This window comes from Harpia harpyja, chromosome 2, assembly GCF_026419915.1.
Source record: "Harpia harpyja isolate bHarHar1 chromosome 2, bHarHar1 primary haplotype, whole genome shotgun sequence".
Taxonomy (NCBI): domain Eukaryota; kingdom Metazoa; phylum Chordata; class Aves; order Accipitriformes; family Accipitridae; genus Harpia; species Harpia harpyja.
The window spans coordinates 81,947,688-81,969,721 of NC_068941.1; positions in this window are offsets into that span (position 1 = coordinate 81,947,688).

Genomic DNA, 22,034 nt, shown 5'->3' on the forward strand with positions numbered 1-22,034 from the left:
GAAGATAGGGTAAAGGCAGAGGAAGAGAAAAATGGAGAAAAACAGCTTGCTAGGCACCTTCCAAACTTAAAGGAAAAGTAGATTGCCTGCCCTTGCAAATCACCACCAACCTACTTAGAATTTTGTTAGTAATACTAAACAATTGAGAACAGCTCTAGCTAAGCTCTAGATACATCCATTTTCTCTTAGTTAGGTTCATTTAACTCCAGATATTTCACTTCCTTGCCTGTGATTATTTTGGGGGGCAGGAACGCATCACTAAGAGGTGGGGTGTTTCAGAGCCTTCTAATACTGTTCTTACGTAGATCATCTCTTAAACGTCAGTACAGGATGCTGAGGATCTCATTTAACAAATTCTTGAAACACTGTTATTTAAGTTTTATTTTAACCTGTCTAAATTTTGTTCAAATTCTGTTTAGCTTGTTTAAAAAAATGCAGTTGTGAAACATTTTCATTTCAATCCAAAAAAAGTTCCTGCTGATACAGAAAGTTTCCATTTTGGTTTTGATTCCTTCCCTATTTCTCTGGTTTTTACGCCCTTCCTCTTCACTCCATAACAATGGAAACATTTTAAACTTAGGTCCAGTACAATTCCAAACAAAGCATTTCATATGGTTTTCAATCCATATGAAATCACAGGTTTCATTACAAACTGTTTTGCCAAACAATCAGGAGGGTCCCAAGGAAATTTAAAATTAATTTCATTCTTTTCTCTGTGTGTTTCAGTCACATTTTGTTGGGGGGGGCGGGGGGGGGGAATGTTTCCCTGCTCTTCATTCTATTAGAGGGTAAAATCAAGGACCAAAAAACAAAGTTTGGAAAATACTACTTCTGTTTAAAAGACAATGCCACTTCTGGGTTTAAGTTAGAGAAAAACATTTGTTTCGACATTTAAATTTACATAGGTCCACAAAGACTGTTTTTTCTCCCCGGATTAGAAATGGCATGTGACTGGGTGCTTTTTCCTTCTCTCCATCTCGTCTACCTGCTGCTCCTCCAAACACAGGCCAACAAAGTGGATCCGGTCCCATCAGCCTCACTGTGCGGAGAGGAACACACCATGAGACAGTCTTTTGGCTCATTGGGACTGGTTGGGAGGAGAAGGACATGAAGGATGTAGAAATGGAGAGTTAGTGTGAAATAATCCAACAGCATGGTAATTGCATAGCGTGGAAACAAACGTTTATAGCAGAACTTCCACACAGGGTCAGAAAAACTGTATTTCTCTCACGGTCTCTGACCCCCATGCTCCAGCAGCTCTCACTGGGACCTGAATAATCTCTTGTCGTCCTTGGTACATAGGTTCCTTGCCAACATTTTGCTTTTCTTTGAGGAGAAAGAAGAAAATGAGATGTCTGCGCCCTTCTCTGTAACATCCCAGAGTTTGGGACCTGGTGAGCTTTAAACCAGCAAGAAAAAGAGTATGTCCCTCAGATCCGTTGTGTTCAGGACTTTCTTGTATGTCTGTCTTGTATTTAGGAATTTCTTGTAGCAACGCTGTGGTAATGCTGTCCCTGGCATGAAGCACTCCTGTGCTGGGGTGAGCAGGGCAGGGCAGGGGCTGCAGACCCTGCTGGAGGTGAGGCTTACGTCCCCTTGCAGCAGCAGGAGTTTGTGCTTCTTGTCAGATGCTTTCTCTCTTGTCCATCTTCCCTCCAGCTCATTTCTCCAACAGATGAGCATGGTCCTCACCAGCTGCATCCCACTGGAGGGCGATAAATGGTGGGAACCTTCATCCCTACACTGCAAACCCACAAGAGACAGCCCAGGGCATGGGGGAGCAGGAGGCAGGGCCCAGTCTCCAGCTGCCACCCCAGGATTCATCTCACCTGACATGAGATCCCTAAAAATTAGAGTCTCTGGGTGGATGCTTTGCTTTCTGTAAGTACCTGCTCTGCTTTCCCAGTTGACTTTGATGGGACATTATTTGCCAAGAGTGGGATTCAACACATCTACCTCTAGGTGTCTACCTGTAGGCATCTACAGTGAGCTAAGGGCTCAGATAAGTTGCCCACCCATCTGTGCCCAGTTCCATTTGAGATGCTAAAGGGCATCCTTCCTGGGACAAGGCTGTCTCATAGGCCAGGTCTCACTGGAGGCATCCTGAATGAATAACTCAGATGATATGCCTAACATTCAGGCAGCTAACACTGAGACAGTCCCATGCTCATCCTCACCGTGTGAGACCTGACAGGTCTGTAGCACTTGCAGCAGCAGAGCCAGAGGAGAGGATTTCACTGCAATCTGCCATAGCAATGCTGGTCCCTCCAAAAGGCAGGAGGAGCTGTGTGCTCCTGTGGGTCTCTTGGATAATGTATATATTTTCTTCTTGTGCTTCGCCAGCGTAATATGCAAGAGGAAGGGCTGGCTCGAGCTAGAAAGTGCAATCTTGGCTCTCGGTGCTCCTGCTCCCTGTATAAAGGTTATACAAATAAAGACCTGGGGAATATTGCCCTTCTGCAAACACTGCTAATTGCCAGCATCTATCAGCTGGAGATAGCTGACATGCTCTGCCAGGAGAGATTGCTTCAGCAGCACAAAACAAACCACTCCTGCTCTTGTTAAAGCATGCAATTTTCTTGACAAGCGTTTTGTCATTGCCATAGTCTCACAGGCAGGGCTGCTTCTGTTTGCCCAGCCTTACTGCCTCTACGTCAAGAAAAGTCCCAACGGAGGGATGTGGGGTAGGATCCCTACGGGAGAGCTGCTAAATCCAAGCAATAGCAAATGACAACCTTTGCTGTACACCTCCTCTGACAGTCCTGAGGTGGAGGAAGAGAGCCCAGTCCTCCCTTAGGTCTGGAGGTCCAAGCCCTGCTTTGCCAGTGTGACGCCGTGCGCTGTTTGAAGGCCAAATCCGCAGAAATGCCCCAGTTCCCATTGCCTTCGGGACTCTTTGTGTATTACAGCCTGATTTCCTCCAGCTCTCCGCCGGGCTTTTCCTCCCAGTTTTGCACCAGAAGAACTGCGTTTCCCTGTTTTCCTCTATTATAATGCTAACAGGCTGGCCGGGAAAGCAGGGGGCTTTGCCAGCGAAGGGGAGGACAGCCAGCCCCGGGGAGGGGAGGGGAGGGCAGAGCAGAGGGGGCTGGTTTCGGTGTGTCAGCACAGCTACGCGGAGATGAGCGATGCTTCTGCCAACAGCAGCACAGGCCGATGCTCAAGGAAAACCGCTCTCCCCCCGCAAAAACAGGCGATGCAATGTCCCAAAGGGTCTGGGGAAGGAAGGGGTGAGGGGGGTCTCTCCTGTCCTTGTGTTCTCCGAGTGCCAGTTGGAGCTCCATTGCATTCACCAGGAAGTTGTGGAAATAATGGGAAATAATGGGAGTCCCGGACTGTGGACAAAAAGTCCTTGAAATAATGGGAGCCCCGGAGTGTGGACAGCGGCTGGGGCACCCTGGGACGGAGACAACTCAGTCACAAAGGGCTTTTAATTATGAACAAAGTACCCAGGACCAACCAGTTCCAGGTCCACAAGGTCCAAAACTCCTCGGAGAAAGTCCCAGGTGACAAACCGCCAGTGTTTGCAGCACACTGGCTCCCCAGCCCTGCATGCCCCAGCTCTGCACGCCAGCTGCTCCCGGGTTCACGGGCTGCAGGACCCTACCCTGAGTGGGAAAGCCTCCCAGAGGAGATAACTGTCTCTGGAATTAGGGCTTTTTTCTTTTCTTTTCTTTTTTTTAATCTCATGGAAAATATTCACAGCTCACCACTGCCTCAGAGCTGAGGCGACCTTGCCTGAGGCCACGTCTCAAGCTGGTGGGGTGGCATGGGCTGCAAGGCTGGGAAGACAGCGCTGCCAAGCCTCCTTTGGAAGCAGCCCTTGTCGGTTTTCCCTTTCAAGCTCTTTTGTCGAAAACCCTTAAAGTGCCGAGAAAAAGGCCCTTTCCCACGACAGTTTCTCCGGACAGCCTGGGAGAGCTGGGAGCTCAGCCCATGGGTGCCAGCAGGCTGCTGGAGGGGGCCACCACTGGCCGTGGCAGGTCCATGGGCAAGGACCAGCCCTGAGCAGGGGGCAGGCGGCTGTGGGGGATGTCTCAGCACCTACCCAAAGGATTCCGTCTTCCTCTTTTAACACCTCCTGCCCCAGGCTGAGCAGATGTGCCCTTGCCACCCTTGTACTTAACAGCAGGACCGGCTAGGATAGGACCCACAGAAAGCGTCCTCTGTATTTAACACCTTCCCTGCCTAATTACAATAGGTGGTTTACACAGGTATCCCTAGAAGCCTAATGCAGAGCAGTTGAATGAGGAGAAGGGCAACTGAAACTACCCTGCTGCAAAATGATCTGGTGTTCAAGGTTTGTCTGTTCTGCTGCTTTTCTTCTTAATGCTAAAACCTCACTTTTTCTTTCTTAGGCTCAATCAACATTTAAATGGCAAGTTTAGTAATGGCAACTGAAACTGCTGTGTTGTCTCCCTGCTTCAAGTCCCACATTGCAACACCTGCTGGGACAAGAATCTCCCAAACATGTGAGATCAAGAACTGCAGGATGCACAGGCTCAGACTGAGCTCCTTAAACCATCCCAGATCCATCTGCAGACATAGCACTTGAATTTAAACCATCCACAGCCTTGCAGGTTAGAGGCCAAATACCCTCCATCTGCCCAACCAGGGTGGCACTTCAAAAGATACAGGTGGCAAGAAAATGTATTCAGGCCTCTGAATTGTTTTATGAAGAGCGTACGATGGTGTCGTGCCCCTTTGCAAAATCAGGTAGTCAAGTTAATGAATCTGCTATAACTTTGGGGGAGTTGCAGTCACTGTTCAGACAGAGAAGCAAGCAATACATGGATTGCATTAAGTTCCACGTCGATTAGAAATAATGTAGAAGATGTATTTGCCTTTACAAGCAGTAAAGGCACTGAGTAAAGCAAAACATGCCTCCGCATGGATAAATGACAGCGTAGCCTGATGCCAGCATGAGAGGCAGTGAACTACATCCCCTTCTGTGTTGCATGGATATGGAGGGCGGTCTCGCCAATATTTCTTTTGGTTTCAGGGTAGTTAGCAAGAGTTGAGAAAAACCCAACAGTAATAAATGAGTTGTTGCAACCTGCCCTTTCTGCTCCAGTGATTTCCTGGTTTTGTAAACAGGAAAGGCCGTGTAACTTGGCATGGACTAGATGTGATAATGCTAAAGAGTGATCAGACAGTCAACTATGAAACCACTATGGTGTCTGCTGAGGAAAAACTACAAGCTGTCAAGAAAGCTGTTGGATGTTTTGCGATACAATCTATCAATTATCCTAGATTAATACCTGTATTTTTAGATGGATTTTTTTTTTAATTCCATGCCATCTCAGTCTTACAGTAAGCCACCTGGCTAGTGTGAATACTCAGGTTAATTTCAAGGTAATATATTATTCTATATAATAAAAACAAGTTGTCTGGTTTTTTTTAGTGAAGTTGTCTAAGCCTGGTCCCATGGGCTCCCCACCTCCCAGGGAGAAGTTGCAATCTGTTCTGTTTCATCATCACTTTTGTGGCATTTCCTACCGAGATGAGTGGCACCGAGACAGTTTCCAGACGTGGTTATTTGTTCTCCTTGACCTGAGTGACTGCTGTTTTCTAAGCCATTTGCAGTGTCAGTCCTGGGATTTGACACTTAGGCTTCTCCAGCTGGGGATTAAAATGTTGTATCTTTCCTTCAGGCTCCTTATTAATTTTCTGGAGACAGTTACAATGGAGCTGTTCCAAGGATTTGTTCATTACCACACTTAATTCTGCAAATCAGGCCAATTTCACCAATTTCACATAACTTGATAAGCCAGTTTACAACAAGCTAAAAACCTTTTCCTGGACCTCCAACCCTAATTCTGTACAGAGCGTTTAACAATAAAGACTACTTCTAGGTTTGTCTTTTTCCCCAAACCTAAGGAAGATTTAACACACTCTGTTCCCAGCTGTGCCTACAACCTCCACAGGCAGACCGAGAATAGCTTACAGCTCCAAATATTACCCTCCTTTGAATTCTTTCTATTGTTTGTTTGTCGGTTCCCCTCCCAAAGTAAACAATTCCATGAAAATTTAAGCAATCTTAAATGCGTTGTTTGCAGTGACCTAATGTCTTTTACAAACAGATGAACCCAGAGCTCATGGGGCAATAATTTCCTATTGTTCCTATACAATCTCAGCCTGAAAATGGGATGCGTGCCCCTAAAGCCACCTTCTGTTGTGGTTGAGCAATGTGCTGTCAGCCCCCTTCTTTAAGCAGCTGTTGTCTCTAAGCTCAAGAATAAACTCAGATGACCTGAGCAGTTCAGGTCGCCAGCTCTTCTAGGTTACCAGAAGGAGTCCCACGGCCTAAATAAGGCACCACGAAGTGGTTTAAAAGTGAGCCTGGAGCAGGTTTGAAATCTTGCCCCACCTGGAGGGCTGTTGAGCCCTCCTTGCTCTCTAGGGAAGTTTGCACCTACATGTGCCTGGTCATATTGCACCCCAGCTGAGACCTCTAAAACGCCAACAGATAAGGGACTCCACTTGTATCACTTCTGCTCCATTGATGACTCTTTAGGGCTCTATCCCATGGAAGATCTACTCCTCTACTCCTTTGCAGAGGAGGCTTTTGGGTGGAGCAGAGTAGGATGGAGCAACTGAAGGAACAGCGTCATGAATCAGAAGATTTTGTTGACTTAATCATTAAAAAACATTTCCCCAGCGCAAAACCATGTTCTGAAAAGAACGTCAGGAGAGCAGTGGTCTTCCCACCACTTTCTTCTCTCATTTTCATCCAAAGAGGTTGCCCCAGTTCACCAAGGCCATGGTGGAGAAGCAGAGAAAGATGGGGAAACTTCCCGTTGTTGAGAGCATGAAAATTCAGGCCAGCACTTTTTGTCACCACTTCCTCCCCAATCCCCACATTTCTTGTGTTTGCAAATGCCAAGGAAGCTCAGCCTCAAAGGAAAAGAGCAATAAGCTCATCTCTTCACGCCGGCAGCCTCTGAAGGCAAACCGCGTCACTTGGCGCGGCACGGCTGGCCTGCGGCAGGAGGTGAGCCGAAAGCAAACATCTCGGTGCTGCGGCACGTCGGCATGTTGAGCTGGGAGGTGTTTGGCTTCGGGTCAGGAGACGAGCTTTCCCGGCAGTGTTTGAACAAACACACCTACTCAGCGCCAGGTGCGCTCCCTCATAAACGCTTCCGCTGGATGTACCCCCACGGTCGCCGGCTTGATTGACAGTCCTGCTACAGCCAGCAGCACCCAGCAGGGTTTGATGGAGCTGATAAGGATCTCCAGGCAGTTCACCAAAGTGTAAGGAAAAAACCCAAGTGAGTCAGCAGAAAGGTACGATTCCACATAGGGCCTCTGGACGTGATTTGTTGGACTCTCACCCACCGAATGAGTAGGAGTGTTATTGTCTCTAATGAGTTTTGGATCAAGGCTTTATCACAAGGAAAAGAAAATAAATAATGTTGATTATAAAATGCTCTCCTCCCCCTAGCTTAATTTTTTAACATGATTTAAGAGTGCCCAAGGGAAAAACATTTAATCCAAAACCCATTTTGGATTTGTATTTTAGGAACATACAGGAAAGTTATGAGATGCGGCATGTTTTGAGCTTCTAGCAATTCCAAGGCAGATTTTCAAAGGCGGAGTAAAGCTGGGCACATGAATTCCTTTAGCCAGTGCAGGAGGAATACCCGCGTATCCTGTACACCTCTATATGGAGTCAACAAGATGTAAGAGAAAGTGGAGCCATTATCCCATAATAAGCATGAGAATATGCTTACAGCACAGATCTATCAATGACAATTACTTAGTTCTCTGGAAGTTAACTCAGAGAAATTTCAACACAGGAGTATCAAGGATGGGAATACTGAAAATCATCACGCTTCCCAAGAAGCTGTCACATACTTGCAATTTCAGTCCACCCAAAATGATTGTGATAAATGAATTTCAAATATAGCCATCTGGTATAGCTATATGGCCTAAACAAATGACTCGGTGTGCTCCCAAAACAGCAAGGTCAGCAGTCTGTTGGGTGCAAAGTTTTACGGTGTAAAGAAAATTGAAAACAAAAGCAAGCTGGAGATCAAAGATGACCCTGAGGTTGACGGACTCTAACATCCATATGAAAGAGAGCTCCAAAGGACCTGGAGGGGTCATCTGGTCCATCTGCCTTCTCCAGGACAGGGTCTGACTTGCCTGCACTGTCCTGCAAGGACCGCAGAGAAGAAACCCCTTGAAACACTTGGCAAGTGTTCAGTCACAAAGAGCTCTTTTTTCCTCTGGTAAGATTGCTTTAATGGAATACAACACTCCGGACCCCAAAGGATTCCTGGCTGCATGTGCAAAAATGAAGCTTTGTGAGGGGAGGAGGCTACCACACTCCCATTGCTCATCTAGCCCATCTGCATCAAGAGTGCATTCAGATTTGCATCCAACAACCCAGGATTCGGAGAGGAACACCACCAATGACCCCAGGTCAGGGTGGAAAGATCAAATGAGCTAAGCAAAAGATGAGATGACAAATACTAAAAGACACTGAGATGTTGTTGTTGGAATGGTGGAATTATTTAGGAATTCAAAGTGACACAGCAACATTAGTTGAAATGAGGAGACACAACATTTTTGATGGGCCCAATTTAAAGGCCAGTGCTGTGGATGAGGAATTCTGCTGCTCTTCTCAGCTGGGTTTGGGTGAAGCCCTGCACAAAATGTCTTAGCTTAGGTTAACAGGGGAAGTCCAACTGCACAAGACTGAGAACAGTATGGCAAAAAATGTTAGTTGCAGCGTGCACATCTTTCCCATCCTGAACTTCGGTGGTTATGGTCTCATTAACATGCTGTGGCCTACAAACTAGAAAACAGCTCTATATTAGCATAATTTTAGCAACACACTTCATATGATGGCCCTCAGCAGGAGCAGAGCAAATGAAAGCCCCACTGAAACCAGGGAAAAAGATCCCATTGACTTCCCCATCGTCTGCCTGAGACCACGGTTCATCCCCAGCTGTGGGATCCCACAGCACCTCCCGGACTAATGCAGATAATTCCCTCTTATCATTTTTATGATTTCTGGTTTTTTTCTTCCACACTGACACATGCTATATTGACAAAAGCAAAGAGCTAAGAGTGTATATTTTTAAATGCCCTATAGGGACAGGCTGTATTTTTATGTGAAGTTTATGTGGTTTGGATCAAAAATCAATGAGGCAAGTGGTTTTGAAATCAGAAAAATTACTATGTTGCCTTAAAAAGTGTATCTTTCCCTTCTTTAAAAATGCGCTTGTTTCTCTTTATTGTTTTCCAGTTTTTCTCTTCTGAGGGTATAAGAAGAATTGACTTGAGATTTCTAGCCAATATAAAGATGTATTGTCCCATAAGGAGAATATTTATCTTGGTTTTTAACTTGGTCTATATTTATCTCCTGGGTCAATATGGATGAGCGTTGACCTCAACCACAAGTCAGTATGGGTTTATGCTGGCAACTCACTATAACATGCTTTGAATTAAGTTACTGAAGCACTTTTTTTTTTCCCCCTGCAGTGCAAATTCAGGGGGAGATGTGGGTAAATCAGAACAGTGGAGTTAGGGCCTGAAATCACTTCAAAAACAAATGAAAATACTTCACGTCAGAAACAACCTCAAATTGCTTCACTACCTGTTGACTCTTTTGCAGGCAGAGACACTATTTTGGGAGGGTGCAGTCATAATTCAGCCTAGTAAAGGAAGATATTCCCTATTTCTTGGCATCAGTTTTCGGCATCACACACAGCGGCAGGGTAGGGACACTGTCAGGTTCAAAGGTGCCCCTTTGCTCTGCAGAGTGGTGGGGCAGATGGGCAGGTAGGGACCTGACTGCTCTGTGGTTGGCATTTTTGCATCAACGCTGGGGAAACACAGCCCATCCCACGGGAAGGACAGCAGGTTACGCTGAATGAGGCAGCTGGGATTTGAACAAAAGGTCTTACATTTTTCTGGCTGGTGGGAAGAGCATTGGTGTGAAGTGGATGTGCAGTGACTCCAAAGGCTATGATACAGCTGCCCACACAGGCACAGCTCTGGGCTTGCTGACCCACATAGACCTCCTAGTCCTGTGGTCCAGAGTCATCATCACTGTACTGCAATCCATGATCTGTGTTTCACTGATTTTACAGTACAATCTGGATCAGAAGAAGCTCTCACGATGGTTACCATCAGCTGTTCTGTAGCAGTGAAACAACCTCAAAAGCCCATGACAGTAGTTAAATAGAATGAAAGTTGGGATTTTTTTAATACCAGCTTTTTTTGGTTTATGCATTTAGGCACTTTTTGGTTATTTTTTTCAAGATTTTTCTCAGGCAACCTAGGCATTTTTTCAATGAATGTTGAGATTTTCATGTAATTGTTTGCCCCTCATTGCTGAAGCTTTAAAGGAAGCACTGAATGTTGCATGATTTGTAAGAAAGGCACCAGAGCTGGTAGGACCACAACTTCAGACACATGAATCACCTATCAAATATATGGGATTTATCAGCAAGATCAGGGCACAACAAGCAGTGACAGACCATGACAAGCAGGAGCTGGGAGTGAAAACGGTCTCACAACACAAAATCCGGGGAGAAGAGAAATGATATGACAGAAACACCCCGTTTGTGGTTGTAAACACGCGGTAATCACTGCCATTAGCATCATAACAGTTTCCAGCCCCAGGAGGACAGCGGCAGGGCTCACTAGCCCGATTAATTTCTCCCAAAAACTTCAGCCTGCCCCTGCCAAACACCCCCGGCTGTACACGGCCCCTGAAAAGATACAATCAGAACAGGCCCTTATTGTATCCCGGGGCTGAAAGGCCAGCTCCTGCTTGAGAGATGAAAAGCAATTAATCTTGAATGACTGTTTGTACAGTAACTCTCCCCCTTCCCACCTCCTGGCCCTGATCAGTGGCTTTGTGCTGAGCGGACAGGAGCACCTTTCACGCAGCCCATCAGCCCCCCGAGTCCCTCCTGGCAGCTCTCGGACCTGGAAAAAGAGTCGTTTAGCATTAAATCTGCAGGGACTGCACGGCGTTTGCCTTCCCACTCGGTGGGAAGAATGGGGGCACGATGGCGAGGGTGGGGTGGCAGCTGCTGGTGCCGGCGAGGACCTCCGCTGCTGCCGCCAGCACGGCCAGCAAAGCATGTCACTTCTTGCAGCGAAGGGCTCCTGGCTCCTTTTCAAGCCCCTGACATTGCTGACGGTGATTCAGACACCAAAGCGATTGTTGAGACCGACAGTCAGTGCTCAGATCAGCAGGTTTCCCTCTGCGCGTGTGTGCGTGCATTTGTATTTTAGCATTAGCTGTACTTGTTCTCACCCGGGGCCAAAAACTGCCTATAGACAGACACACACACGCAGATACTGAGCGAAGGATCTTGCAGTCTCAGATGGGATAGAATAAACTTCTCTCCAAAAGCAGATGCGTCCTCTGGGACTCTCATCATCATGTGCTTTCCTCTACATTGTGCATGCTGCTGCTTATACGCTGGTTTGGCCGGGACAACCACTATCAGCCCAGACTTAAGCCACTCTTTCATGCTGCTGGAGGACCAAAGGGTGAAATTCCCTTTCCTTCTGTCTCTCCAGATACACGTTACCTTTGCTCGGGGTCTCAGGTGTTTGGGCACATAGGGACAGATCCATCCTAATGTGTGACACATGGTATCTAGCAATAGCTTTTCATAAAGCAAGAAAGGGAACCATGTTAAAAGTATACTTTTAAGTCTTTGAGCTTCATCACCCTGTTTCTAAGGCTTGGGCCCAGGAAGAAAAGAGGGCTGGAACTGGCCTCTATGTGTCTCACAACTAGGAGCAAGAAACCCAGTTAGAGCTAGGGATTTCACAGCTCAGATTTTCTGCAAATATTTCTCCTTTTCTGAATTCTCTGCATTTTACCCCAGAGGCCTAACCTGAGTCCCCAAATCCTTGTTCCCACAGTCCCTAGCTAGCATTCCCACCAACCCCCGTGCTCTCGGGATGGGAGGGCACAACATAACGCTGTCAGCGGGCCATCCCACTCCTTAGGGCAGCCAGAGGTCGGGCAGGGTATGTTATTTGGGGGCTACCACATCCATTTCCATGGAGCCAAGGCCTGGGAACTGCAAAGCACCAGTTTGGTGCCCAAAATTTCCCATGACTTCCACATGCACTCAGTACACATCAGAATTTGGCCCTCAAATACTCAAAGGAAAGGATGTCATTTCTATTGCTTTTACCAGCATTTAAGCAGCACTATGAGTCCTCAGAAGAAAAATGCAGCATTGAATAGTCATGAGGACAGAGGACAGTAGAGCTAACCTTGCCAAAAGTTCTTTAACCCACTGACTAGACTGTATTTAAAATATTTTAAAGATAATAAATAATATATGCCTTTGCTAGGTGAGCTCTGTTTAGCCAATGAAAGGGACCCAAGTCAGCAGCATCCTCCTTACAGATTCTGCAAATTCTTTACCCTTTAGGAATGATAAATCTTGACAGGCTTGTGGATTTTGTCACCTTTCTATTTGCTGATGATAAATTTCTAGAGGCAGCTCTTTTTGCCACTGCCTGGATCTAAAGTGACTTGGGTGTAAACCGGGTAAAACTTGCTTTTCCTGGAAGATTACATCTCCAGTTATCATTTTCTCTCCAGATTTCTTTCCCCTGTATACAGGAAAGCCAGGCAAACAAAGGCGGAAAGTCCCAGGCGAGACTCCTCTGTGGCCTAGCTGTCCAAGAAATTGTATTTAGAAAGGAATCAACAGCCAGAAACTGATAGGAATTGGGCTGCCTCCAAACTCATTTATTTCCAATTAGTTCATCACGCTGTGTGGTAGTGTTCACTGTTGTCTAAAACCAGTTATTTTTCGTGCCTTTAGACTGAGCCCTCTTAAACACCCCAAACACACATGCTGTCAGACCTGCATTGCCTCTCCCACAGAGGCTGGGGACCCCGGACCTCTTGGCTTTGTGCCTGGAGATGGCATTGGCCTTAGCAAGGGTGTGATCTGTGATGACAGGATCTCATCTGTGTACAGCCTGGGAACACGAAGGGGAGGTTCTCCTCCCCTCGCTGCTGATTTCCCTTGACGAGTGTTAAATACCCATCAAAAAAAGCATGTCCTCTCCTGCACTACATGCTCCTTAGGCTATGCCTTTTCCATCATACACTCCCATTTACATTTTTCTTCTATTTATACTACCTTTTCAGGAAACCATTACCAATTCAGAGAAACAAGAGATCCAGAAGGCTAGAAAGTCACGTATGTAAATCTTGTTTCAGGGTCAGATTGCTTCCTATGACATTTTCACCATGGTTTTATTATCTCTGATTTCTAACTCTGGCAGCACTGCTCTAGGCTGTGCTTCAGCAGAGTTGCTTCCCTGCTGTGCTGATAAAACTTAGCTGAAGTCACTGGAATCTAAGTAGCCCCAAACCAGGAGGAATGGGGTAAATCTGGGGGGAATGGATTCTGCTTACCTTAGCTGCTGTACATTTTAGGTGCCAAGTCAATCAGGCTTCCTAAAGCAAGTGTCTATGCATCTTCTATGGGGAGAGAGAGGAAGGTATTTTTGAAGTCTACGATGTGAGGGTCTGCCCAGCTAAGAGAGGTAACTGTCTTCATTGACTATGCAGAGACATTTTCACCCAGTGTAGGAGGATTATTCCCCAACATGCCTTAGGCAGGTGGACTGGATTCCTCCACCAGCGTTTCAAATGAATGCAGAATTAATTACATGTGTAGATCCTTCCAGCCAATAAATGTTACCAGGAATCACAAATTCCCATTTTATTTCTGTCCCAAGATATCAATGGGAACCTTTCCATCAGCTTCGATAGATCTTGAGTGTTTTATATCCCCATAATGATCACAGTTATTTCTCTGAGATTTTGAACTAGAACATCACTTGCTGTCAACTCTCCAAAATTTTACTACCACGTGCAAGCCCCTGCAAATCCCAGCCACAACTGTCTTTCACGACATCCGTCTATGCATCAGTGAAACCTACAGCTTGTAAAAAGCAGATGCAGCTCAATAAAGGCAGCTGAGACATCTGAGCAGTGCCCAGGGGCTCTGCCATTTCCAAAGTGCCTGGTTTCCCTTTCCAAGAGCTTGCCTCTTCTGCACACTCCCTCTGCGTGGGATGGCTTCGGGGTGGAAGGCTTCCAGCTCCTGCAGAAAACAAAGGGCAGGCACATCTGGCAGAGGAGCTGCAAGACATTCATAAATCATGACTAACCATGGTGTTGCTGTGACGTGCTGCAAGGATCCCTTTGAAGAGCTGTACCCAGCTATAATTTGATAAACCCAGCACCGCTCCTGCCGCTCGCGAGCGGAACAAGGGCTGTTTCGGCACCCCACAAGAGCTGCGGCTTGCGCAGGGCTGAACGATCGGGCTTTCCTCGTTTTCCTTCTCTTTGGATGAGCTTCCCACAAGGCAGGAGAGGCGCCTTCCCCACCCACCACCACAAAAACATATGAGGTATCAAAAGAAATCAAGATGCCAGCCACACTAATAAACACTGGGGCCTTCTGGCGTCTCTGTAACCCTCCTAGACTGATGCTCATTTTTTCTGATGCTCAGGCAGCCTTAGGAGACAAGCCACACTTGCTCACTGCTTGAAAATCAATGGCCTGTTCTGCAAAATGCTGAAAGGAATGAAATATGTCAACAAGACATTCCCAACAGGACTTCTGAGCCGGGACTGTCTCTGGATTGTCCAAAGGGTTGAAGACATGAGGTGGCCCATGTTTAGCACAGATCTTTTTTGACTTGATCTACACTATAGGAAAAAAAAGGTTGAATAAATTTGAAGCTTTGCTTTTGCACAAGTATTAAGCACCATCTGCCTGCCTTTTGTTGCCTGATGTCAAAGATTTGTCTTTAAATGGTGCTGACATATCTCAGTCTTCTACCCTGTATTGGGTTTGTGTGGCAAGGTTTTGGTAGCGGGGGGGCTACTGGGGTGGGCTTCTGTGAGAAGCTGCTGGAAGCTTCCCCTGTGTCCAACAGAGCCAATGCCAGCCGGCTCCAAGACAGACCCGCCGCTGGCCAAGGCTGAGCCCATCAGCGACGGTGGTAGCGCTTCTGGGAGAACAGATTTAAGAGGGGGAAAAAGTTGCTGCACAACAGAAACGGCAGCCAGAGAGAGGAGTGAGGACATGTGAGAGAAACAGCCCTGCAGACCCCCAGGTCAGTGCAGAAGGAGGGGAGGAGGTGCTCCAGGCGCCGGAGCAGAGATTCCCCTGCAGCCCGTGGGGAAGACCATGGTGAGGCAGGCTGTCCCCCTGCAGCACAGGGAGGTCCCCAGTGGAGCAGATATCCACCTGCAGCCCAGAAAGGAGGACCCCACGCCAGAGCAGGGGGATGCCCGAAGGAGGCTGTGACCCCGTGGGAAGCCCACACTGGAGCAGGCTCCTGGCAGGACCTGCGGATCTGTGGAGAGAGGAGCCCACGCTGGAGCAGGTTTGCTGGCAGGACTTGTGACCCCACGGGAGATCCACGCTGGAGCAGTCTGTGCCTGAAGGACTGCAGCCAGGGAAAGGACCCATGCTGGAGCAGTTCGTGAAGAACTGCAGTCGGTGGGAAGGACTCACGCTGGAGAAGTTCATGGAAGGCTGTCTCCTATGGGAAGGACCCCACACTGGAGCAGGGGAAGAGTGAGGAGTCCTGCCCCTGAGGAGGAAAGAGAAGCAGAGACAACGTGTGATGAACTGACCCCAACCCCCATTCCCCATCCCCCTGTGCTGCTGGGGGGAGAAGGTAGAGAATTTGGGAGTGAAGCTGTGCCTGGGAAGAAGAGAGGGGTGGGGGGAAGCTGTTTTTAAGATTTGGTTTTATTTCTCATTGTCCTACTCTGGTTTCATTGGTAATAAATTAAAGTAATTTCCCCAAGTCAAGTCTGGTTTGCCCATGACCATAATTGATGAGTGATCTCTCCCTGTCCTTATCTTGACCCACAAGCCTTTCATTATATTTTCTCTCCCCTGTCCAGCTGAGGAGGGGAGTGATAGAGTGGCTTTGATGGGCACCTGGCATCCAGCCAAGGTCAACCCACCACATACCCCAACCGCATCCTGGTTGGTCAAAAATAGAGAGGAATTCCATGAAAAAATGCCCAATTTCCTGGGGTTTCCTGGAAGAAAATTAAAAATTCCAGTGATAAATGTTATCAATATTTGGAAATCTGAAATATTTCAACCAGCTCTCACACCAACAGATTTTTCTCTGCCTGAAAATGAAACATTTTTGCTGTGTGTACTGGTGAGAGGGGCGGGTAAATAAAGAGTTAATAAAATAAAGGCAGGTAAATAAAGGTCAGGGAATGAAAGGTGGGTAAGTAAAGGTTATTCTCATGATTCAGGCATTGAAATGGGCACCAACATGTATGCTTCAATGCCCAACTGTGCTAAAGATTTACTGAGTAACTCAGGGACACCATCATCCATTTACCAGGGACTCCATCCTTTGTAGCCTTTAGAAACACATGTTCTGCCCCCTTCCCTCAATGAAGTACTGTGTGAATAAAACTGTTTATTGATTACAGGATGCTTAGGCCTTGCAAAAGGAAGATTCTTACAAATATTTCCTAGGGCTGGATGCTGGTGTTGACATAATCAAGATGGCCGTGAGAACAGAACATGCACAAAACCCAACATTTTTTACATGGGAAACAATATGTCTTCCCCCCCCCAGTTTAGCAAAGGCTAGGATGTTGCACTTTCCCACCGGCTTTATTTTTCAGTGGTCTACAAAAGAGATTTGAAATTCAAAGAATCAGTTCTCCTCATCACTTCTACCACGTCTCTGCTGATATAACCCTGCTGACTTAGAGATGTTGCTCAGAACTGCATCCGGAGCAGAGAGATCTGAAAACGGCCCACATTTTAGCTGAAAAAACCAGCTGTGATTATTTCTCTTTACAGCTCTTGCCCTTCTCTGAGCAGTAACACAGTGCATGTTGCGGGGGGTAACTCCCAGACCTTCCCTTCACACATGAGCTTTCCACTCCATTTAGCTCCCTGACTTGTTTATATTTTTGTTCAGAGTCTGTTAAGCAAATATAAATGGATAAACAATATTTTCCTCTGTGCCAACAGTTGTATTTGGGTCATTGGTGCCTTGTATCTTGCCCAAGACAAGAATGTTAAAAATACATATATATTAAGAATGGCTGCTCTGTTCTTAGATGAGAGAAGAGCGGCTGTGCCGGTACTCCAGCTTTCCAAGTTTTACAGACCATGTGGGCTGTGGTTGAGATCAAAGATATAGACATATTTTCCCCCAGAAAGCCAATAATGGGAGGTTTCCATAGTGATGGAAAAGATAATTCTACCAAAAAAGAGGAAATCCTCCAGGTTGCATCTAACCCTTCCACTCACTCGGCTGCTACAAGAGAGAAGTCAGTACAGCTCTGCTGAGTGACACCAGAGGAACCGCTCAGCCATATGGTCTAATTATGGCTTTTTTGTGTACTTTCCATGTATAAATGGCTTGCAGGATTGCTGTCAGGAATAAGCAGCGCACTACACTGTAGTGGTGCCAATACTTATCATTTCATTATGTTTTGTCACAACTGGCACTCTTCCTAAACATCAGCTCTTTGACTCAGTCGATTAAGTGAGGATCTCGGCTTTCACTAAAGACTCACATCTCTAGCCTTCAGTCTTGCAGATCAAAGCTCGCAAACATGACCTAAACAGACCTCTTTAAGGCTCAAAAAATGAAAGCAAGCAAAAAATTAAGTTTTTTTCCAAGTGACATATTTTCTGCAGTCCTCTCTTTGCAACAGAAGACATGGCTCATGGGCTCTGCGTGCCCGGGTGGGCTGCTGCACGCACATGTGCGGTCACAGGAGAATGCCCCGTTCCGGCAGCGTGCAAGGCTGCAATCGTGTGTGTGCACACACACGCCATCCACACTGGTCCTGCAGTTTCAGTGTCCACGTCACCTGCCTTCTCAGCTGCTCAAAACAGCTCTTAACTGCCGCTGAGGAAGGGTTTTCCGTTGCAGTGTTTTCAATTGAAAATGCTGATTCTAATTAACCAGATAATTTGGGAATGTTTTTTCAATGTGTTGCATTCACGAAGCTATTGAAAATCTAGGTTAGACACAAAAATACTTTATTTTGCTGCTTTCAAAAGAGACCATTACACAGTTTTTGTTTTCAATGCTTTACAACAGATGAGATGATTTATCCTTTGGAGCTGCCTATCTTTAGACGGACTGTGAAGAGATCTTGTCTTTAAACAAATTAAATTAAATGAAATGATTCTCACTGTAAACAAATTAAGTTAAATGAAACGATTCTCACTCTGTAGCTACATTTAGATAATTCTAAAGATATTTTAAAGCCTAAACCATAACACTATATTCAAGCCAGAGCTAGTGCTTTATCGCAATCTCTTTTGAAAACAAAATGAAAATTTCATTCAAGTCAATTGAATGAAATCTCAATATTTTGGCTTGCCCGCAGAACAGAAAAATCATCTCACCATGCAGCCCCTCTCTTTTCATGGCTGTTGGCTGTGTGCTACCTTCCATGCAATAAAGAGTACCAGGTAAAATGGCATTGATGTTAACAGATTGAGTTCCATTTCTTATAACAGACAAGCCTGACATCTGGTTGTCTTTTCCAGACACTTTTGACTAGCAGGAATATAAGTTGGAGAGGCCAGCAGTATTTGGAACAACTAAAGGTCTTTTTGGACTGTGCAATGCATCTGTAGGACAGCTAGCTCAGAAGTGATGGGCTCAAATCTGAGCAGAAACGATGCAGTCGGAAAGCTTGCAGGGCACATATTCCACACAACAAGCTTGCAGGGCACATATTCCACACAACAAGATCTGCCAGCTTAAGATAGAATTCAAGTTTTCTGTGAGTCCTGAACTGAAGCAGTTCTTCACGGATGGCCAAAGGGCACTGGTCACATGCAATACTGCAAGGTGGAAGGAAACCTACCTGTGCTCACTTCAACGCGACTGCAGACAGACAGCGTATCCTGAACAACCAGAGACATCACCCTTCGCAGGACTTGTCCACAATATAAACAAGGACAAAGATTTCCGTGCCTGGACACGCGGTGTGGACTCAGACATTTCGCTCCAGAAGTTGCCGTGAATGTTACGGATGCAAAACAGCCTGCACTGAATTTCTGCGGAGCCAGAGGTTGCTCCCGGGGCTGGGTACCACTGACAGCAGAGATTAATCTTTTTTGAGAGGCTGACATCTGTCTTCATGCTGCATTAAAATATTCCCTCCCTTTCTACCACTCAGTAAATGGAGAAATCTTCTTTGACGGAAGAAATAGCATTTAAGATTGATTACAGAGTGTCAGTTGTTTGGGTTTTTTTATTTGCAATTATGTAATTTTAAAAATCTAAAACAAAACATGATTTATGAACAACAAAAATCATGTTTTATTCTGTTTTACTGAAGTTCATTTTGATAGTATGAGAATTTATCTTTCCTCCAGCACAGGATTTTTAAAAATACCTGTGTGACTTAGTTGACTTAGTGAAGTACTTGCATTTCAATGGGATTATACTTCCCAATGAGAATGCTGTGTTGGCATTTGTCCAGCCAGTTCCAATTATTTCTGGTTTATGTGACTAAGGAGGAATTCAAGTCTGTGCATCCTATCTGTGATGTCTGTCATTACCAAAGTTTAATCCCATGTAGCTTTCTACTGTTTATTATTTATTCACAGCCTATGCTGAATAAATAGCAGTGAAAAGATCTGCGGAAACAGCATGTTTTCATTGGCATTCCTTGGTATGAGCATTTTATTATTCAAAGCATCTGACACTGTACTTGCTGTTTGTTCCGCTTCAAAGCTATATTACCTGACTATAATTTCTTCTGCTGTGTATTAGGTATGTCATTGCTCCTGAAATGAAATGCCAGGCTACGAGTTATAACAGAAATCCTAACATGGCCAGTGGTGCTGTGACATTCCTCTGCTTTCATTAGCATTTAAGTTAAGGTTTTTAGGCTCTGAGATGGATGGTGTGTAGTTTCCTTTTGCCTTTACCTCCTTGTTAAATCATGCATAGAAACAACCTTGCTTCCAGTTCTTCTGTGAAATGAAATATTAATCGATGCTCCTCAGTTAACAATTTGCAAACTGTTTCTTAACCTTCAGTAAGGTCTGAGCTTGGTTTTAGCACATAAAGAGGAGAAGCAGAACTCAGCCCCGTTTCTGCCCAGGGTTTGTCCTCTGACACAGCCCAAGTCTCTGTACCTCAGTTTCCAAATCTCTAAAACCAGGATAAGTATTAGATCGAGATCAAAAGAAGGGAAAAACATTTAACAGAGCCTTCCCTGGCTCTTCCCAAAGCAGGAACTTCATCATTTCAGTGATATGGCAACACCTGAAGCTTGTCTAACACTCACTGATCTCGTAAGACTTGGTAAACTTCAGCCCACTGATGTCGATATGCTGCTCTATGAGCTGTGAAAGAGCTGCTGAGATGTACAGTCCCATTTCAAACTGCAACCAGATTGATCATAAATAAATGTTTCAGTCATATAAAAGGCAATTTAAGGTTACTTCCTACTGTCTCAATCGCTGTGCAGTAAAGCAGTTTCTTAAACTGCAGGTCAAAACCCTAGGAAGTCTGAAAGATGCGGGGAAAGGATAGCAAAGGATTAGGAGAGTCGTAACATGGTGGCTTAGCTACATTTTTAAGTATTTAATTATTAGCTGTGTTAATCATAAAAAAGAACCATTTTAGGAGGAAAAAACAAGAAAATAAATAGTAATGTCTCAGTTCCTCCTGCAGTTCAGAGGGGTAGGACAGCTGCCTTCATCAGCTGCTGGTCTCTGCAGCAACCAAGTTACAAGAGAAAAGTAGGGAAGTGCTGGAAGCTTCTGAGCTCAGGAATGGTCCTGTGGAGGGTCAACAATAAATAGGTGCTTACTTTCCCTCCTGATAAATGAACAATTAAGCACCACACAAAAATAGCAGTTTTAAACAGAAGACTTCTTTGTTAAACTGTGGGACTCCTTGACACTGGAGGCTCTGGATATCAGACATTTGCCTGGGTTCAAAAAGCCACTAGACAAATTCATGGAAGAGGAAGCAACACAGAGCTATTAAATAGAAGAGGTGCCTTGTAGTTAAGCTGCAAATCACAGGCAGAAAGGGAAATATTCTTGGGAAGCAACATCACGTTAGCCATCCTCATATGCTCTTTCACAGATCACGAAGACACAGGCTCCCAACCTGAGTGGATGCTCTTTCTGACCATCTCTTCCAACAACTGACAACCTTTTCTCACCAGAAACCACTCCATGCTTCCTCAGTGTGGAGCTGAGAGTTTGCACCTACAAACAAGAATTACCCAGCTCGTGTCCTTCACCCTGGGATTACTATACTGCTACTGGCAATTAGAGGTATTTAGCAGTTCTTGGGTAATGTAAAGACTTTCATACCTGCAAGGGAAACATCTCTTGCTGCTCTGGAGGCAATGAGCAAAATGATGCTGGCAGCAAACAAAGGAGCTGATGTTGCTAACAAGCAGAGTGCATCTGAGTGAAGTTTAGATATAAGCTGAGCTGCATTCAGAAAGGCTGTATGAAGGCAGACGTGTGTATGGGGAAAGACTGGAGCAGGTCCTGCTTGCAAAAACCAACCGACCAACCACCCTCCCTGTAATGGAGGTACGGTTTCATTTTTTATCACAGCACAGGGAAGTGGGGAGGCCTGTGTGCAGGGTTGTGTTTTTATTTGGAGACAAATCTACAGGAGCTGCTGATCACTGTGATGGTCTTGGGTGGCTGCACACCCTCACTGGGGTGAAACGGCTGGTGCAGTGGGTGCTGGACCAGGATTCAGCACAGTGGTATTTAATTCCTGATTTTAACATGGCTTTTTGGTTTTGTGTCACTGAGTTGCTCAATCTTCTGACGCCACAACTTCCATATGAGAAAATGAGTCTAACAATGTGTCGTATGGTGTCCTAACTATTAAGGCTGCACGTTCCTTGTAATGAGTTTTGACTGTCACTGTATCTCTGTGCAGTGCCCAGCACAGTGGGGGCTAAAATTTATCTGGCATAGCTAGGCACTGTGGCAATAATAAAG